The 19,629-nt window shown below is 39.2% G+C and overlaps 1 long non-coding RNA gene across 1 annotated transcript; it reads left to right on the forward strand.

The window, feature by feature from the left end:
* Positions 1 to 1,821: 1,821 nt before the first annotated feature.
* LOC311433060 lies at positions 1,822 to 17,549 on the forward strand. The gene is made up of 2 exons (XR_014690534.1): positions 1,822 to 1,871; positions 16,701 to 17,549. It is a non-coding gene; the product is annotated as an uncharacterized lncRNA (long non-coding RNA).
* The last annotated feature ends 2,080 nt before the right edge of the window (positions 17,550 to 19,629 follow it).

Raw genomic sequence — 19,629 nt, forward strand, 5'->3', positions numbered from 1 at the left:
TAGGGTGTCCTCCAGGAGCCGATAATGATTAGCTCTTTTATTGTGCTGCCTTTTAAAAATGTTATCAGAGCAATCCTTTCCCGAATGGAGTGTTTTCAGAAGAATCCCACACTTTTGTGTGGAAATTGCATGCCCTGTACAGATTTGATACCTTTCTCTACCATTTATAGATGCTGTGGTGAACATTTAATCTCAGGGATGTTAACCTTTCTAAACTTTAAAGTATAAAAATCTTCAGTTTACAGGCTGAGCTCCCCATAAGGAAATCTTCAGGTTTTTGCACGTCTGGTGCTTGAGCTGCTGTTTTTCTGTCCAGAGAAGTCTCTTGTGGGCCCCAGCCAGGATGAAGACAGTGCCTTAACTTAGGTGGGCCCCATCTGGGTCCTCATGTCAGGCATGCAAAAATAACTAATGGCTGATGGGCAAATAGTTGCGATCCACTAGTTCCTGCTTTTGCTGTATATTGGAGTTGCATATAATTGCTTCTTTCCTAGCAGACGCAGGGCAGGGTATGCTCAGTGGTCTATGCTTAGGGATTGTGTGTGAAGTCTATGCAATTTTGGATGTGAGCCTGGACATAGCCCTGCACCAGATGTACAATGTGAAGTAGTTTTTGTGAGGTGCCTTAAGAGACATGATCGAGAGATTGTGATGTTGATGCTGAGAAAGAGGATTAACAGTTAATTTTTCCTTGAGGAGAGGTTGAGAGAGCTGGGACTGTTCAGCCTGGAGAAGAGGAGGCTTGGCAGATCTCACCGATGTCTATAAATATGTAAAGGGAGAGTGCAATGAAGATGGAGCCAGGCTCTTTTCAATGGTGCCCAGCACCAGGACAAGAGGCAGAGGCACAGACTGGAGCACAAGAGGCTCCCTCTGAACATCAGGAAGCACAGGCTCCCCAGAGGGGTTGTTGGGTCTCCTCCTTGGAGATCTTCAGAAAAGCTACCTGGAAGTGGTCCTGGACAATCTGCTCTGGGTGGCCCTGCTTGAACAGGGTGGTTGGACCACGTGAACTCCAGAGGTCTCTTCCTATCTCAGCCATTCTGTGATGCTGAATCCCCTACATATTTTCCCACTAAGTGCTTGTGCAGCATGAAGGTGCAATCAAGTTAGATGTCTCCTACCCATAGCTGGTAGTGATTTAAGCAGCTGCATGAGGAATGAGAGTCTTTTATATTTTCTAGCTTCTGGAAGTGGCAAGGGCCTTCATAATAGAACAAACTTGGGATATACACAATGCAAAAGTAATTGCCAAGAAAGAGCTAGGAGGAAAGGAAGAAAGGAAGAAAGAAAAAGATTTCTAGCCCTCAAGCTTGTTCTTTTCTTAAATAGTATCTTGTGAGATTATCTTTCAACAAACAGTTGTTTTAAAACTGTCAGCCAGTACTTGGTATCTTTCTAACTGACTGGGGTCTTAATCCATGCTCACAGTACTCTTGAGACAATATGATATTCTCTTGGAGAGTGGTTCTTCTTTGGCTAGTAGAAGGAAACCTGGATGACTATATGTGCTGACTGGCCAGCTACCTTCTGCCACAGTAGAGAAGAGCAAGTGTGCAAGGCTACAGGTGAGGTACCCAGGAACTACTTTACTAAATAGCTTTTTTTTAAGAATCCTTCAAGTCTGCCATCCAGGTATGAACAGCCAAAAATCACATAGGAGACCTAACAGTTAATTTTTCTTTAGCTGTCTCTAGGGATATCATTCTCTGATTTTCTTCGGTTCCTGAAGGATAATTTGGCTGCCTGTGCAAGCTTGATTTGAGTGTGATTCCACAGCTGCAGAAGCCCATTGATATGTGGTGGTGAGCAAATCACTGCATTTTTTTCAGGGCTCAGCTGTTTAAAATATACTGAATGCAAAATCACTGGTAAGTTACAATGTGTTTAAATTACTCTAATTAAAGCTTCTGTAGTATGGCACAGTTCATGATATTTCATTGCAAATTATAGCTCATGTACCTACCATGGCAAGCAGGCGTTATCCCTTATCTCTTTATTCAAAAACTAGGAAGAATGGGAAGAAACAAACTTTTCAAGCTAAATTGCAGACTTAGTAACTGAAGTCCTTTCAAAAAATTTTGAGCACCTCTACAGTGAGACAAACAGTTAAATTATGGGTCTGAACTGCTTCATCTGATGGTGGGAGAAAAAGAAATCCCTCCTAAGGAAGGCTTTGGTCTGTTTCTATTTTTAACAGGTCGGCTATACCATATAAAAAGGAGCATTGAAAGTCATTCATCAAGCTGTGTATCATATTGTGAAGATTGCAACACTTCCCGCTGCAGACAGGAACAAGTCAAACTCATTGTAGATGTTGAAGTGGTGGGGATGAATATTTGAGAAGGGTTGGTTTGGAGCTATCACATAAAAGTGAAGACTAACAGAGAGAAGCTTAGAAAATATTTCCCTGGCTATCTTAAAGTAGATGTTACAGAGTTTCTGCAGTGTCATTTTTATATTTTTTGCTGAAGCTTGAATTGTGTTTTCTGTCTCAGCATAGCCAAAGATGGGCCTGTGTAAAAATGATTAATTGTAAAAAATAAACAGACAAAAAACTTCCAAATAAGTGCCAACAGTGGTTTCCATCCAAAGAGGCTGCAGCCACCAAACTGAATATGGGCTTGCCCATTGCTGGTGGAACCATTGCCCAAGAAAATGTACAATTAACTACATTTAAACTAAATGGTGAAATTAACTATAGGTCTCAGAAGGTTGTTCATCCTATGCTTGACAAACAGCACTCTGAATGGATGGATGTGCAGACATGGCCACGTTGGTCCACAGTGCTGCATCAGTGTTGACAGGGTAAGATTTAGTAGCTTAGAGTTTGATTAACACGTACTACATCTAAGCCTGATCTGGCTTGGGATGAGTGTGTAGAATTTTGTACCTGGATGCATGCCTGCTCTGAGATAGCCTCTTATGAAGAATTTCATTTCTGAGTCTACACTCAGGTTTTATGGAGTATCTTTTATATACTGAAATTGAAAGGGACAACAAAGGGCAAAGAGGAACGTAAACATGCATAGAATGGGGAAGGAGACACTAGGAGCCCAAAAGCAGCTCCAAAAATATTGCCACTGTGATTGGAGAGGTGGGGTGATTTGTATGACTGGAACACTAATAGATGACTGAAAGATCTTTAAGAAGTAGAGCCTAGGAAGACAAGGAGGAGAAATTGTACCCTCTGCAGAAGAATGTCTCAAATGTGTAGGACTGCTATGAAAAAGGTAACAGGCCTGTCTAGAGCTTATGGGTAGGGAACAGAGAGGACACTGTGGTGGTGGATGTCTGCATCAGACTTTCATCAAGAACAATTGGGCAAAGCTTAATATGTGGAAGAAGCCTCGGAGTCATAAGCCCTTGTTTTCATACTATACTTTAACCATTTTGATATCTGCTGGAAGACCAACACAGCAAAGAGCAAGCAGTTCAGGAAGGTTTCTCGAGTGTGTCAGAGACGCTTATGTGATGAAGATGACTGATGTACAACTGGCTATTAATAAGTAATGAAGAATCAGTGAGGGATTTGACAGCCTTGGTCGCCACAGCATTGAAGCTGCAGTGCTTAAGATCTTTTGGGCAGGGAGGAAAACAAGTAGCAAAACACAGACCATGGACTTGAGCAGACTTAGCTTGACCACAGAAACAGCAGCTGGAATCCTGGGGGATATTGCACTGAGAGGCAGTGGATCAGCAGCTCAGAAGAGCTGGTGGATATTCCTATGCAGCCTTATCAAAGGGTAATAAGGATGCTTTGAGTGCTCAAGAAAACGAGTGTGTGTCAGGATGCCAGCAGGGTCGAGCAGATAACTCCATACTGAGCTCAAATATGAAGAAAGGTGGAAGCAGGGAAAAGCTATCCAGAATCAATGCAGAATTACCACCCATAATTAGTCCAGGAACAGAGCTTGGAAAGCCAAGGGACAGCTGGATTTGATTCTGGGGAGATGTGAAAGGCAAGAAGAGGTTCTGTTTGTACTTTGACAGCAAAAGAAATACCAAGGAAAATGATGGCTTACTGTTTTATAGGAGCAGGCAACCTAATGACAAAGGACATCAAAGAGGCTGAGACTCTCCAGGCCTCCTTTGCTTCAGCCTTTATTGGAAAGGTTTACCTCAGACCTCCAAGTCAGTAGTAGCAGCATTTAGAAGAGTGAGGTAGAGGAGGCAGAGGCATATACCATGATATAGAAGATTGGAGTTCAAGAAGAGAGCTAAGGAAACTGGCAAATGTCAAACAGAACTGACTTCAATCAGGGTTGTGGTGATCAGGTAAGGTTTGCTATGACAGATAGTATGCAAATGTAGTGTCCACTTTCAAAAAAGTAACTAAGGAAAAACTGTAGCCTAGTCAGCCTCACCTCAGTAAGTGGAAACATCATGGAACAAGTCCTTTCTGAAACCATTTTCAGGTACATGAAGGACAAGAAAGAGTTTGGAAACAGCTAGATAGTTTTACCATGAGCAAATGGAGACTGACCTACCTGAATGCATTCTGCAACAAAAATGATGGGCTTTGTGGATAAGGGCAGAGCAGTGGGTGTTGTAATACCTGTATTTAAGCTTTTGCCTTAACAGGATCTCATGTAGTCAACTTGTAGACAAACTGAGAAAGTACTGACTGTGAATATACTGCAAAGTGGATGAAGAACTGTCTGGATTGTTGGATTGAAAGAGTAGTAGTCAGTAGCTAGAAGTCCTGACAGCCGTATAAAGCAGTATTCTTCAGGCATTGTACCATGTCATGTCTTTAATGATCCTCTGGATGAAGAGATGGAATGAAACTTCAGCAAGCTGGTGGGAAACACAAAATTTTTGGAGAAGCATCTGAGAGACTGAAGGACAGGAGTATTACACCAAGGATCCTCAGGACATTGCAGCAGTGGGTTGACCAACAACCTCATTATACTCAGCAAAAAAAAATAAATTGTAAAGTCCTGCATTTAGGGTGGGATAATCTGATGGGTGCATTAGGACTCACTGGCTGTGGAGCAGCTCTGCAGGACAGGATCCGGGAAACCTGATGGATGAGTTTAACATGTCCACAATATGTTTTTATGGCAGCAGTAGCTATCTGCATAAGTGCCTTACAGCATAGAAAAGAGGTTGAGCAAAGCATTTCTTGGCACCTGTTGACCACATCTGGAGAACTGTGTCCAGTTTTGGGCTCCCCAGCACAAGAAATAAACACACATGCTGGAGCATGTCACAAAGATGACTGGGACCTGGAGCACAGGCTTGTTCATCTTCAAAAAGCAAAGGTTAAAGGAGACTCAGTTGCTGCCTACAACTTCCTCAGGGAGTAATTACAGAGAGGATGGGGACAGACTCAGCAGAGTGTAGTGACAGGGCAAGAGGCAGTGCTGCAGCCCAGGTAAATCCCAATGGCTCAGCTCTGGAACACACTGTCTGGAGCAGCTGAACATTCATCATCCTTGGAAGGTGTTAAATTTCCACTGACCAAAACCAGATCGGTCTTTTGACATCTGCTTTAAATCTCTGCTGAACACCAGGGCTGATTATTTCATGTCATAGTCCTAAAGAGCATGCAGAACATTTCCTGACTATCATCTTTATAACAAATAGTTCATATGCTTGGATAGTCTTTTCTCCTTTCTCAGCAAAGTCTACTTCCTTTATCCTTTCCACTTCAAATCAAATGCATTTTAAGCTAATGCTCCCTGTCATTTTTTTCCTCCTTGTAAGTCTGTCTGCATCTGGTCATATCCAGAACTGGACACTTGGTCACAACATGTGAAAAAAACTGTTTCCCATATGCATATTATACTCAGGTCATAACATATAGAAAGTCAGTTTGCTTTTGCTGAAATAGTATCACATTGCCATGTACACAGTTCATGATCAACTAAACAAGCTAGTTCAACTTCTGTTGCAGTGCCATTCAGCTGCTTGGTTCCTACTCAGTGTTTGCTTTGTTTTCTGTCTCACTCCTCTGCAGCTTCATGTGTTGAATTTCATTGTATTGATTTCAGGAGTTGTCCCTGTTTTCAAAGGTGCTGAGTTTGTGATGCTCTTTTCACAGTGCTCTCTCCAAATTGACATCTAATCCTATTCCATGGTGAACGTTATTAACAGAAATGTTGGATCATGGCACTGTGTTACACACTGCCAAGCTTTTAGCTAACATCAAGTTTAACTACAATGATTATCTTCTACTTCTTCACTAGGGCAGGTAACCAACAAAGAAAAGAAGTATTTGATATCACGATACTTTTGATATTTTTTATCTTTAAATAATTGCTAGTTTATAACTTGTTCTTCCTGAGTATTAAGTTAAGCTTTCTGTTTTGTTCACTGAATTTTAAGAGATATTTTTTGAACTTTTCCTGTTCTCAGACCTTCTTTGTCCTCAATGAATATTCAAGGAGACTTGTTCCAAGATTATTTTGGCTTATTTCCCTAGACTCTTTCCTCGAATTTTATATATTCTGACAATTAGAATACCTTTAACTCTTTGTGAATATTAAGAGTTTTCTTCCAGATTCTAGTTTGTATCCTTACCCTGTGTCTAAAATTGTATTAAATGTCTGGTCACAAATAAATCCAATTGCAGATTAGATACAGATCTAAAGCATAGACTCACTTAAACAAATAATGCTTAAAAATATCCCAACATTAAGAGCCACTGTTTTTGATGATAATTGGCCTTTAGGTAAACATGTAAAACTAAGTTGTTTTTCTTGGATTCTTCTGCTTGCTTTTTCTCTCTACAGCCTATATTAGACATGTAACTATGTGTGGTTTTACTGGCTTTAGCTTCAGTTTTTGTCTCAGAAGTATTCTTCACTGCACATTGATCAATGTTTAATCTCCACATTGATATTCAATTCAAATTGGATGCTTCCTCATTATTTTAGTACAGCCATTTGCTACAACCTTCTCTAGAAAGTAATCTGGCATAACGGATATTTTACAAGTTTCGTGTGGGCTGACATGATGGAGGCTATGCTCTCTGTTGTTAAGATAGAAATTATGCACTTATTTTCAGAACAAACCGTTGCTCTTAGTATTGATAGGAATTTTTCATTACAACAGGACAGGGATTTGGTCTAAATATTCATTACTGAGCCTGTTCTGTAGGAACAATAAGAAAAATCCATGGATGTTCTAGTGCTTACTTACAACATTTTGCTATTAAACATTCTGTTTTGATAGTAAATATTCAAAGTCTATGAATAGGTATTGCTTAGGAATGTATTACTTAAATGTGAATATTCTGAGGCTAGTATGCATGTACAATCTGCACTTCCCTCTTTCCACTGAACAGGTGCAGCATAATAGTTAAGGAGAAAAACTGATAGAAGGGAAGTAGTCTGTCCTTCACAGGTAAATTAACATGAAGAGGAAAAAAAAAAAAGAAAAAAGAAAGAAAAAAAAAAAAAAAACAGCAGAGAAACAATCTTCATAGCTCTTATTGATCTCCCTTTATATCATCGCAAGCTAGAAAACCAAGCTATTTATTGACTAAACTTTGCATAGCCACCTCTGATTAGCTCAGCTTTCACAAGCAAATCTTACAGTTCAGTGAAAATGCTGCATGCTGTCAGAAAGTGTAGGAAGATGTGAGGTTACAAAACAGATGTCATTTTTCTTCTTTACCAAATAAATTCAAAAATATTCAAGGTTAACCTTATCACAGTTGATGACAAAACAGAAGGTGTTGACATGCTTCTGAACTTACTTTTCTCTCATTTTTATTGACAAATGAGCTAAGATATTTGTCAAAAACTGACAAAATGCAAACTCACAAGAAGGGAAATATTCAAAGTATAATAATTTATCTGGATGGAGTCCTGCTTGCCTATTAAAGTTCTCAGATCAAATGTAGTGATGCTCCTACTTTCATGTTTAATTTGGCAAACATACCTGCAGAGGTAACATCACTTAAGATCCAGCCTGGCATCCTCTTGTCACTGAGGTATCTCCCCGGGAAACTCTGACTTTGCAAAACACCTGTGTTTGGGTTCTGCGTTGGCAAATTAAATGGGGTTCAGGGAGCTGCTACTGGGGTCTGTCCCAAGCCATTGTATGTGCAGTCTGTAGTGCAGATGAGGGAGGGCAATGCAGCCCTCGACATCTGACACTCCAAAACTTCTTGGTTGTCTATAATAAACGGAGGAAAAAAGTCTATAAATAAGGTTAAGAAAAATAAGGTCAAGAAAAATCCAGGGCTATGTCTGTATCCTAGTGTTGTGGTTTAACCCCAGTAGGCAGCCTGCACCATACAGCTGCTTCCTCACTCCCATCTAAGTGTGATGGGAAAGAGAATGAGAAAGCAAAAAGTGAGAACTTGTGGGTTGCAATAAAGACAGTTTATAAGGTAGAGCAAAATATTTAAGTGCCAGCAAAACAAAACAAGCAATTCATTTACTACTTCCCTGGATGTTCAGCCACTTCCAGGAAAGTAGGGCTTATCACATGTAATGATTTTTGGGCAGACGAAAGCTATCACCCTGAACCTCCTCCATTTCTCCTTCTTACCCCTCAAATTTATTGCTGAGCATGGTGCCATATGTTATGGGATGTCCCTTTGGTCGTTTTGGGTCAACTGTCCTTCCTAGCTGCGTCCCCTCTCAGCTTATCGTGCACCACAGCCTCTTTCCTTCATGGCAGGAAATTTGCTGGTCTCCAAAGGGTTTTGGTTAGAAACTAGATGCTGGTCCAAACTCAGTGAAAACAGGATATCTCCAGCACCCCCTTGTTGATCTGTTCAGAGGAGATGAAAATTTCTATCTGACTCCAGATCTGGTGATAGGTGTAACCGTGAACATTTGGGTAAAACCCATTAACTGTGTACCTAGTGACTTGTATATTTCTAGAAGCAATAGCAAATGCTGCCTACTTTCTCATTTTAAGTCTTCTCTCTAGTACTTTAGAAGAAGGATTGAAAATATGAGCTCTGATCTACAGGAATAAAAATGTGGAATCTACAAATAAGTGGTGTAAAATAGAAAAAAGGAAATTAATAGCAAATAAGTTTAGCATATTGTCAGCAGACAGGGAACAAGTGTCCTTTTAAAATCCCATAATAAGGCACTCAAAATCTTACAAATCCAGGATCTCTTTCTGGATACCTTCTGCCTAGCTAATTAAAATCTACCCTAATGTTATTCAGACTGCTTATCACCACAGCTGCACTGAAATACCTAGCTGTGACTCCTTTCTCTGAGTGACTCAACATATTTGAGTTTCAAATCTGACCTGGATGACCAATTTATATTTATCTAATCAGGTAACAATTTGGGATTTTCCACCTGTGGTCAATGCAGAATGTCCATTTCCCTCCAATGAAATGATCAGCCATGGAGGGATCCAACAAGGCAGAACTACATTTTCCTCTTTCCCTTTGGAGCCCAAATAAGAGTGTACATTTTCAAGTGCAACTCCTCTCTTCTGGAAGAAATTCATTTCCAATTTATATCGCATCAGTTGCGGTGCTAGAAAGTTGGTGGACTTTTGCTGGCATTTTCCTAAGCTTCTTAAATTCATTACAGCTTAAATCCAGTAGATAAATATTCACAGGATTTTCAGTTTAAAACTGCTCCTTTTGGGGTGCTTTTTTTAAGCAAACTTATAAAAGTGCTGCCTGGAATGAAATGCAAAGTAACAGCATCTTGGATTAACAAACATCAATTTTAAAAATAGCTGCTTTTAATTACTGAGCTCCAAATCAGAAAGTCACTGCAACATCAAGGGGCTGCTTTTCTCTATTGAATGTGAATAATATTTAAAAGTGAGATGTCTTCTAACCCTTTAATTTACACCTTCTAGGGACGGTTCTGACTCACAGTTTTAATTTCTCCCTATTTTTTCCTCCTTGGGTTGCAAAAACACATTTCAAAGCCTAGAATAAATGTAGAGACGTGATCCAAAATTCCTTGGCAAATCTCCCTCCTATTGTGAGGAACACTGGTTGCCAAGAGTCCAAGACTGAACTTTGTAAAGATGGAGTTTTTCCAACACTCTTTGGTCACTTCAAACATCTCTTGAAAATCTGAGCTTTGTCTATCAGGTGGCTAAAGCTTTCCTCTTTTTATTGTCCTGCGGTAGCATTCCTTTAACTTGGGCATTTGAGAAAATGAGAGAAATGCTCAATTTCTAAGTGGATTTGTACCCAATACGTAGAACCTAAATGTGCATAAAATTAAGGGTTTGCATTAGAAGTTACTATTGTCAAGCTCTGGTATTCCTCCCAGAAGTATGAAGGGAAGACTATTTTATTTATGTAGTGAATACCTTTTCCTTAACTGCTTTTATAAGTCTCATAGCCTCAGTGTTGTCACAGAGATGAATGAAAAGAGTCTCATTCACAACTGAGACAAGGTTCATTCAGTTATTTGTTACGTCTTACTGCTGACTTGCAACTTCCAGCAGGTGAGTTTTTTCTTAAATTAAGGAAGAAAAAAAAAATCATTTCTCAGCTGTGATTTTATCTGAAGCCAATTGACTCCAGATGTGCAAAAGGCAAGTGGTGTGGTGGTGAACACTAACCTTTTGACAGTGCAGGCTTTGGTATGGGGGAATGTTTATTAAACAATGTTAACTTGAACTAAGACTGACTTTGAAGTTTGATCTCTAGCATGAAGACCTATCTAATGATTAAGCCATGGAATTAGTCTCTTAGGACCATAACTAATAAAAGCCTCAGGTGCTTATAACTAGGATGCTGCAATTCCTCATTCTAGACACATGCTGACCACAATGAAATCCAAGGACTGAGGGAGATGATTCAAAGCTGTTCACTGAGCAAAGAGCTCCTTCCAGCCAGCTCAAAGGAAAAATAAGCAGATCAGTGAAGTCTGGACTTTGACCTTTTTAGAGGCTAGGTGCCTGAGGGAGGCATATGAGGTGTCTTGCAGCTGGGCAAGATTCAATGAACCAGAAGGAATAGCTTGACAAAGCTGACTCCGCTTTTCTCAGCTAATGTACACAGTTTAGAGCAGGCAAGTTATTTGCTTGTGTAGGGCTGTTTTCTCTGGGTCAGTCACAGAATATAAGAGTGGGAAAGACCCTCAGATCAGAGACCAGAACTTAGGAGTCCCCACCCCAACAAGGGCTGCAATTTGGAAGGTGGGTTGCTGCCTGGGGAAGGCAGGCTGTGTCGGGAGGAGAGGGGAAGTGGAGTCTCATCGCTCACCCCTTTGCACATCAGATTGAGGTGTGTGAATGGATTGGAGCACATATTGTTGTCTCTTTTTCTCTCCCCTACCTGTGACACAAGTCTGGAAGCCTTACAGACTTCCTCCTGCAGTAGTGTGATAGGACTCCCAAAAATGCTTACAGCTTGCCTAGCCTAAGGGAAAGTGAGCACTGTTAGAGTGTGTTGTTTCAGATGCTGTATGAATCTTAAAAAAGCTATTCTGTAGACAAATATACCACCTTTAACATGAACTAAAATGGTTACAGTTAGCTAAGAAGGGAATTTTAGAGGTGAAGAATATGCAAATGTGGAGAGACCTTTTTTCACAATAGATTTAAAAATAGCTATCAGAATACTTTTACCATTTGCTGTATAACATTCTATAATGATTTTGGTGCCACCAAATTGTTTTCGACACCAGATCCTAGATATCTGAAGGTATTTAGATACTCACTGCTATGAATGCAGCAGGGGCTTGAGGTGAGATTCAGGTGCCCAACCAGAGGTGGGCTGTGCCTTTTCAGATGCCCAGTAGTACCCAAAATATCTGCACAAGGCAGGCAGACATGACATAGGACCTGCAGGGGTCTTGTGCTCTTATGGGGAGGCAGCTGAGCAGCACACCTTATGGTCAATACAATGGCTCCAGGTGCTTGTGTCAAGGCACCTGAATCACTTTTTATCTTCTGGGAGGCAGAACTTGCTGCAGATCCAGAGATGCCCACACTGGGTCTACGCAAATGTTGCACTGAGCATCCTGCCTCAGCCTTTGCTGGGGACTTCCGTATCACACTGTGTTTTGCGGGGGAAGATGGTCACTAAAGTAGTGGTGAGAATCTGTGTCCAAATTCACAATTTCCCAAGTGAGAAATATTTCTGTTTTGATTTATGAAAATGAGGATCTTAAAGATTATATTTTATTATGTGTTGAGAAAGCACCATGAAAATGTTCAGTGCTTTATTAAAGGTTTTTAATATGGATGATTGCATATATCCCAGCCAAAATCTTCTCCATCCTACATAGGTATTTATCTCAGCTAGCAGATTTTGTTTGCTCAGATCCAAATTAGAAAGTATTTAAAGCAGATAGCACATCTCTAAAAATATACTGAATTTACAATGAAGCTTTAACATTCTCTTGCTAAATTTCACACATCTCATTTGATTTCTAAAGAGAAAAGGTAAACACAGAAAGTTCCTTCACTAGCTCTCATGCAGTGTTTGCAACAATAAAATAGGAATATTTCTCATATTGTGACTATGTATTTTAAGTAGAAAGCAAATGGCCATTCCCTTTACAGGAAAGGAAGTCAAATTCCTGACTGCAGTTTGGGCCAATTTTGTTCTCTTTATTGGTGGGAATGTAAGCTCCTACGCAAATTCAACTGCTGCTGTTCAGATACAGCTGAATAAAACAGGGAAGGATGGCACCAAATTACTTCTGTCCATCTTAACAGGACTTTTCAATAAAATTGACTTTACATGGACCTGAATCTTGCCAGGTTAAATTATCACTTCAGCAACACTCACGTTCTTGTTAATGTATTTTAACCATGGTGCAAAAGGTTAGGGTAATGGGAAGCACTGAAAGCAGAATGGTTACAGTGAAACCCAACTACTGCCTGAGTTTAGATAATTTTCCTTCCAAGTGACAGTCCATTAAATCCCTAAATTGTTTTATTTGCTACTTATGAAAGTCTTTGCTTAGTCTTTGGGCGTCAGGAACTAATGAAAAAAAAGCCCTTAGAAAAAAAAAAATCTGCAGATTCTGTAAAACTAGAACTAATATGACATGCAGAGCTTGTATAATGTTATAATTTTTGACTTTCTAGAAATGTGATACTGTACATCATAAAGGGATTTTTCATGAGATTATAAATGTTCATTTCTTCATTATTATTTTTTTTTCAAAGTAGTTTCAAAATTCAGGTTTAGCAAAATGTCCTTGTTGTTACTGTGGAAAAATTAATCTACATTACATAAATTTGGTATAATTTTATTATTTTTATGCTGCTGAAAAACAGCATAGAAAGAGGTTTCAGTTTTAGTATCACACAGGTTCACTCTGATTTCTGTCACAGAGTCCAAAATAAATTATACTTCGTTGCTTGATGTGACCTCAGAACTGCTAGCCCTTCACCTCTTGTCCATGTCATAGTTCTTTCAGCTACTGTGGTTTACAGCAGGTATTCCTACCCTAATTGGAAAGACAACAGGATTTACTGCAAGAACCTAATATGTATCGCCTGAGTTATACGCTCATAACCAGATGTTATCAACACTCATCAACAGAAGAGTTAAAACCGTCATTATATTTTTATGTTTGAGTACATTATACATTATATCTGCATATATTTTTCAGGGTATTTGCATTGCTGTCCCACTTGTGAAGAAATATAAGTTTATATAATGCTTAGGAAGCTGATTTTATGGAGTATTATGGTTTGGTGCTGTAAACCAGATGTTTCAGTGTGTTGGGATTTTGACATTTCATGTATGGATCTAGCTTTCAGAAAGTGCTGAGAAGATACTATGTGGGGTAAAAAATGGAATACCAAGCCATACACAGCTGGTTTAAAGTAATGAAAGAAAAAAAGTTGACTACGTTGTCTAATGTCTGTGCTTGGGATTATGAGAGATCCCAAATGAGGAAAAAGTAGGGTGCCAATAGGATATTAGAAAATATAGGCAGTGAATTTTAAACAGAATTCTTAATTAGCTGTAGAAAGAAATTATATACAAAATACCCTTCAACAGCTGGAGAAGAAACTTTCCTTTTTTTTTTTTTTTCTGTTAAAAAAGTGTTTTTGTTGTTGTTTGTTTGTTTGTTTTGTTTTGTTTTTTTACAACAGAATGGGAAAGTCTTATCTTTGTCTCCAGTTCCAGAAATGCCTCATATGAACTTTATGGGGTAATTTTAGTTATAGCTATTCTCTTTAAAAGAGTCTGGTCCTAAAAATATAATAAGTCCATAAAATGTTGTTAAAAAATACTATTTTGCTCATATTAAATACAGTGTTCATTTGGATGCATGCACTAAGCATAGGGCTCCGTTTCTCTTCTGTGACGTGAAGTGTTTCCTACCATCTGACAGGACAGACCTTGTGAATGGTATGCTCTGACTGGACTAGCCATTAACTTATTTCAGGTAACAAACAGAACTAGGAAATGTATACTTTCTTTGATCTTCCATAATGATACTTGAAGCTATGTCTGTTAATGAAACACCAAGGATCAACCAACTTACTGAATGCATGAAAATGAGCTTTTGATATTTTTTTCCTTTTTCCTTTTTTTTTTTTTTTTTATTATTATTAGTTATAATTCAATTAAAGTTATCCTGACTGAAAGACACAAAATTTCTTTCCTGTAAACCCAAGCTGAATACTAAATGCTGAATGCTGATCTGGGGAATGGTTCTTACAACTGGTACCTCAGTTGTAAGGTATTTGTACTCGTAAGGCACTCAGAAGTACAGTAAGCCCGTGGTCAATTACTGAATTTTCATATAAAATTTAAGAAGCATGTGAAAACTTTCACAGGACCAAAAACCAAAACCAGCCTAGAAACTTTGGGTGTGATGTCTGAAGGTTATCTGGTCCAAGTCCCCACTTTCTCAGGACCGTGTTCAGATGGCTTTTGAATTTGGAGACTCCACAGCTTCTCTGGGCAACCTGTGCCAATGCTCCATCAGCTGCACAGCACAAATGTGCTTCCTGATGCTCTTCTGTGCTCCAGTCTGTCCATTGCCTCTTGTCCTGGCACTGGGCACCACTGGCAAGAGCCTGGCTCTGTCTCTGTTGCACCCTCCCTTCAGGTATTTATAGACATTGATGCGGTCTCCCTGAAGTCTTCTCTTCTCCAGGCTGAGCAGTTCCAGCTCTCTTAGCCTCTCTCTATAACTCAGAAGCTCACATTCTTTAATGATCTTCAGGACCCTTCACAGGACTCTTTCCAGTGTGTCTAGGTCTCTCTCATGCTGGGGAACTCAGAAGTGGGCACAGCACTCCAGGGAAGACCTCACCAGTGCTGATCATTTCATAGCAGATTTCATAGCAGAAACTTTTGATAGGCAGCATCCCCAGTGCAGTCTTTCTTCCTATCAGAAAGTTCATTTGCTGCTCTCAAGACAAGGATTAGTAATCCCCAGATGTTTAGCCCAAATGGTGGGAGGAGAAAGTAAAGGGATTGCAGGTTTCAGTATCGACAGGACCATTCTGTCAAGAACAAAACCTTGTTTCCTTAGTGGTACTAGAAGGTTTTTTAATACAGATTGAAGTTATTGTTCTGGTCAGTCTGTTCAGTCTGATGTTTAAGAGATTTTTCAGCCATTTTTGCCATCTGGAGTCTCTATTGGCTCACAGTAGAAAGGTCTGAACTGCTGGCTTTTTTTTTTTTTTTCCTTTTTTTTTTTTTTTTTTTTTTCCTTTTAAGTTCCAGGCATCAGCTAGATAATGCTGTGTGCCATTATTTTCCTAATGTACATGGCCTATATAGTCTGCATGATATAGTCTTTAACATTTTGCCCTGTGAACCAATTTCATTAACTGTGGAACCCAAGAGCCTGAATACACAGTAAAATCCAATTCTGCAAGGCAAAATAGTGTTACTTACAATTGTGTTCAAATAGTTTATATAATTTGGAAGCAGTATTTGTGGCCTTTAATCTCTGAGTTATTCCCTTACCAGGAAAATACAAGGTGAAATCATCGGTAGGTATGAATTGCTACCAGCAGGATCATGATGCCCCACAATTCTGCAATATTTTTGCTCTTGTAAGAGTTTGGAGTATTTAATAGGAGCAACCTGGTCTGGATCCATGCCAACAGGTTCATGGTCACCTATGGGAGGAGTACCCAGTTCGCTGCACTGGTTTGGCACAAGAATGTTGGCCATCATGAGGTTGCAGTGGGTGGAGATAACCTTCCCATGGGAGGACTCATCTATTGGGAAACCTTCACATGGGACTTACCACCACCAAACACAATTTTTTCCCCAAGATAAGCTAACCAAGACATGTGACCCTACCATTCACATTCCAGGTAGAATGGAGCATTTCCTGCATCAGAGCTGTGTCACAATATGTAGGCATACCTTCAAAAAAAAAAAAAAAAAAAATCAGCCCAGTAAATATAACTGCATTTATCTTAACAATATCCTCTTCTTTGTGATGCACCATTTTCCATTCCCTCCTTGCTCCTTCAAGAAAGAGCTTTGGAAAACATGTTTTCAAGCTGCCTATGTGTGAGGAGCTTATTAAATTAATCTGCTCCTTTTGGTATATAAAAAAAATAGATTAAAACTCAAGTCATTTCATGGTCTGAAAAGAGTGTCAATAAAAGTGAAATAATGTTTGTACAGTTTACTAAAGCAGGTTAACCTTTCTAAGAGCACAGCAAATGCTTTGTGGAAAAAGAAATTACATTCACGTGTCCTTTTGGCTTCACAGCAGTAGTTTTGTAATATATCATGAAAGAGCTGCAAATACACGTATTGAATTGCAAGTATTCTGATTGTCATTGCCCTGTGGCAGGTTGAAGAAACTCGGCAGTCAAAGAACATAGCAGAAGTGTCTGAGAGACCAGTTGCCGTGTCAGTTTTGACATCTGTTTTGGAGGAATTGTGCCTGTCTCTGAACCAGTGTGATCCTCAGTGTACAGTAGCTTTCGAAGTGTTAGCTCATCCACGCTGCACTGAGTAGACCAATGCTTTGAAGTGTCATAAGCTGCTCGAGATATTTTAGCAATATATAAGCCCGTTTTCTTTCACGAAGGATTCCAGGCGAGGCTGTGGGAGAGTGAAATTTCTTCTGGAAGATTACACCCATTGCTATATTAAGTGGCAGAAAATCTTCCAGTCATTGTAGCCTTTGCAAATGATGATCTGAAGGCTGAGTGATTGTGCTCCGGTTCTTTCTTTGATTGGGTGGCTGAAGCTCAGGAAGCATCTTCATCTGAAACAAAATGACTGTGGCTGTAGGAAAGCAAAGCCACTCACATGAAAGAGCCTAGAAATGTGTCTGTCTGAAACGGAAGAGGCAGAGTAATGTGGTACAGTGTGGGGAATGCCGTGCAGTTTAATTGCTTGCCTTCACACATTTGTTCTGTTCAGCATAATAGCTTATTGTAATCTCAAAAATTAGTTAATTATGAATGTATTTTTTCCTTTCTGTTAATTTTAGAGAGACTTTCAGAATTAGAATTCTTAAACCAAACTCATTTAATGTACAAAAAGAAAGAATTGCTGCTAATTAAAGATAACAGTAAATCAAACACATAAAACAATCACATGCTGTACTGAATATGATTATGACAGCCACTGTATTGTATATGTGAGATATATATACCACAGCTGAAGAAAAAACATGCTTTTCCTTCTCCAACATTGCAATTTTTTTCCTCTGTTCAGGTAGTATTTATCAGTTTTTTAAATACTGTTATCCTTCAGGCAACAAACCTTTTCATGGTTTGGCTCCCATCCCTTGTTATGATACAACATTTTGTCTTATGTGTTGCTCTGTAAGCAACAGTAAGGAAGTATACTCTACCAGTAAGAGATTCACAGGCAGCAGAGACAATCCTTCTATTGACACTGTCTATTTGAACAGCTTTGATGGCCCATCAATGAACTTTGCTGACAGAGAACAGCATACAGCTTTCTTCATTATTTTTCTTCATAGTTTTCTTCATCCTCCAAAATTATTTCCCTTACTGATGATTATTAGCAGACAACAATGGAGTGGAGCTGGTTAATAAGCAAGGCAGAAAACAAAACAGTTATTTAAGTTTGGAAACATGCTAATTCAATCAAGTTGAGAAAGTTTATTAGGCATCGAATTAACTGATTAACATCTGAGCTTGTGCATGTCTCTGAAGAATTGGTTCAGTGGTATCCAGCTCCCTGTCTCAATGATATGCAGAGACACATCTTGGCACCAAATTAGATGCCAGCTTAAATCTGCTACCTGAATTCAAGCTCCCCTGCAAGAAAATCTGAGAATATATGACTCAATAAGACAAAGCCTCAAAGTCTGTTGCTATAGCTGATGACACTGATAGTGACTGGCCTGAACTTAATCTAGGGAATACATCATTAACCTCAAAGCCCAAGCATAAGCTTCCTTTACTCCATGTAAATTAATTGAGAATCTAGAGGGTCATTTAAGAAGTAGTCAAGATGGTCTAATTTTGTCTCAAACGTGACCCTCATCTATGAGGTTGTGGATATACACTCAAACCAGCCTAATGTGAACAGTCACACTGAAGTGAGAATATTTGGAGAGTCAGTGACCTTCATATTTCAGACCATTGCTACTAGCACAGAAATAAAATAATAGAACAAGGATACAGATCTTCTCTTGGGAGACTTGGAAATGTTTTAGGATGCACTGACTGCTGGCAGATGTTAACTAAGCCGGAAAGATAAACATAGTCTTCCCATGGTCCTCTTCATAGACACTATTTATCTGTCTAGCTCACTGTAGCTAAACTGGTGCAAGAGCCAAAGCTGTGCTATTGGACATATAGGTGCTTCTGTACAAGGAATATGTCTGTTCCCTTTTAAAAAGCAAAGCTACTCTTATTCTTATGTAATGGAGTCCATATGTAATGGACTCAGGCCTTGATCCAAAAGTTTAGAAGGAGTATGAAAATGGAGAGTAACCTTCTCTTGCCAATTTTGCTCACAGTCAGGGCTTCTTGAACTGTCAGAAGGGGACAGCTACTCATGAGAACCACGTGCATTATATTTAACAGCACAGGTGAATATTAGAAATTTGTTCAAGAGTGAATAAAGCAAACAAAAAAGCTAAGCATTAATTAGATTTGGAATATATCACTCATCTCCGATATCAAGAACCTCATGATTAAAAATGAGTTTACAGATTTCAGTTTTTCCTGCATGAAAGGGTCACCCAGTCTATTTTTATCTCCAATTGTTCTTGGCAATCCACACTAATCTGGGAATGCTCTGGATTTTGGTCCAAAACCCTCCAGTAAATGACCTCATTAAAAACGGAGCAGTACAGCATAAATTGGCAGAAAATGTTTACAACTGCCAAAAGGTGAAATCTCCCAATATACCCAAATACTTTGGCAGCTAGGGTGAAATGTAAATATAGGTAGGGGGTCTCTGTTACTTACCACCATGAAAGTGGTATAATCTAAGTCCTGTTTGTTGCTCGATTTATTCTGGTATATGCTCTCATTCCATCGCAACAAAAATCCCGCCTTTTGAAAATGAATGTCTAAAATCTTTGAAAATTAGTTGGGACAGCTCTTTACTTTGTAGATATAGCCTTGTTTTTGTAACTTCCTTAATCACCATGATACAAAAGACACAGACTCAGAAACATGTGCAGCACCATTTGTACAAGAGGTCCCAGGTCACTTCTGTTTACATTAAAGAACCAAAAATATAAAACCAAAAAGCACTGACAATTTCATTCATGTTTCTCAGCATGT

The sequence above is a fragment of the Aythya ferina genome (assembly GCF_964211825.1).
Source record: "Aythya ferina genome assembly, chromosome: 2".
Taxonomy (NCBI): domain Eukaryota; kingdom Metazoa; phylum Chordata; class Aves; order Anseriformes; family Anatidae; genus Aythya; species Aythya ferina.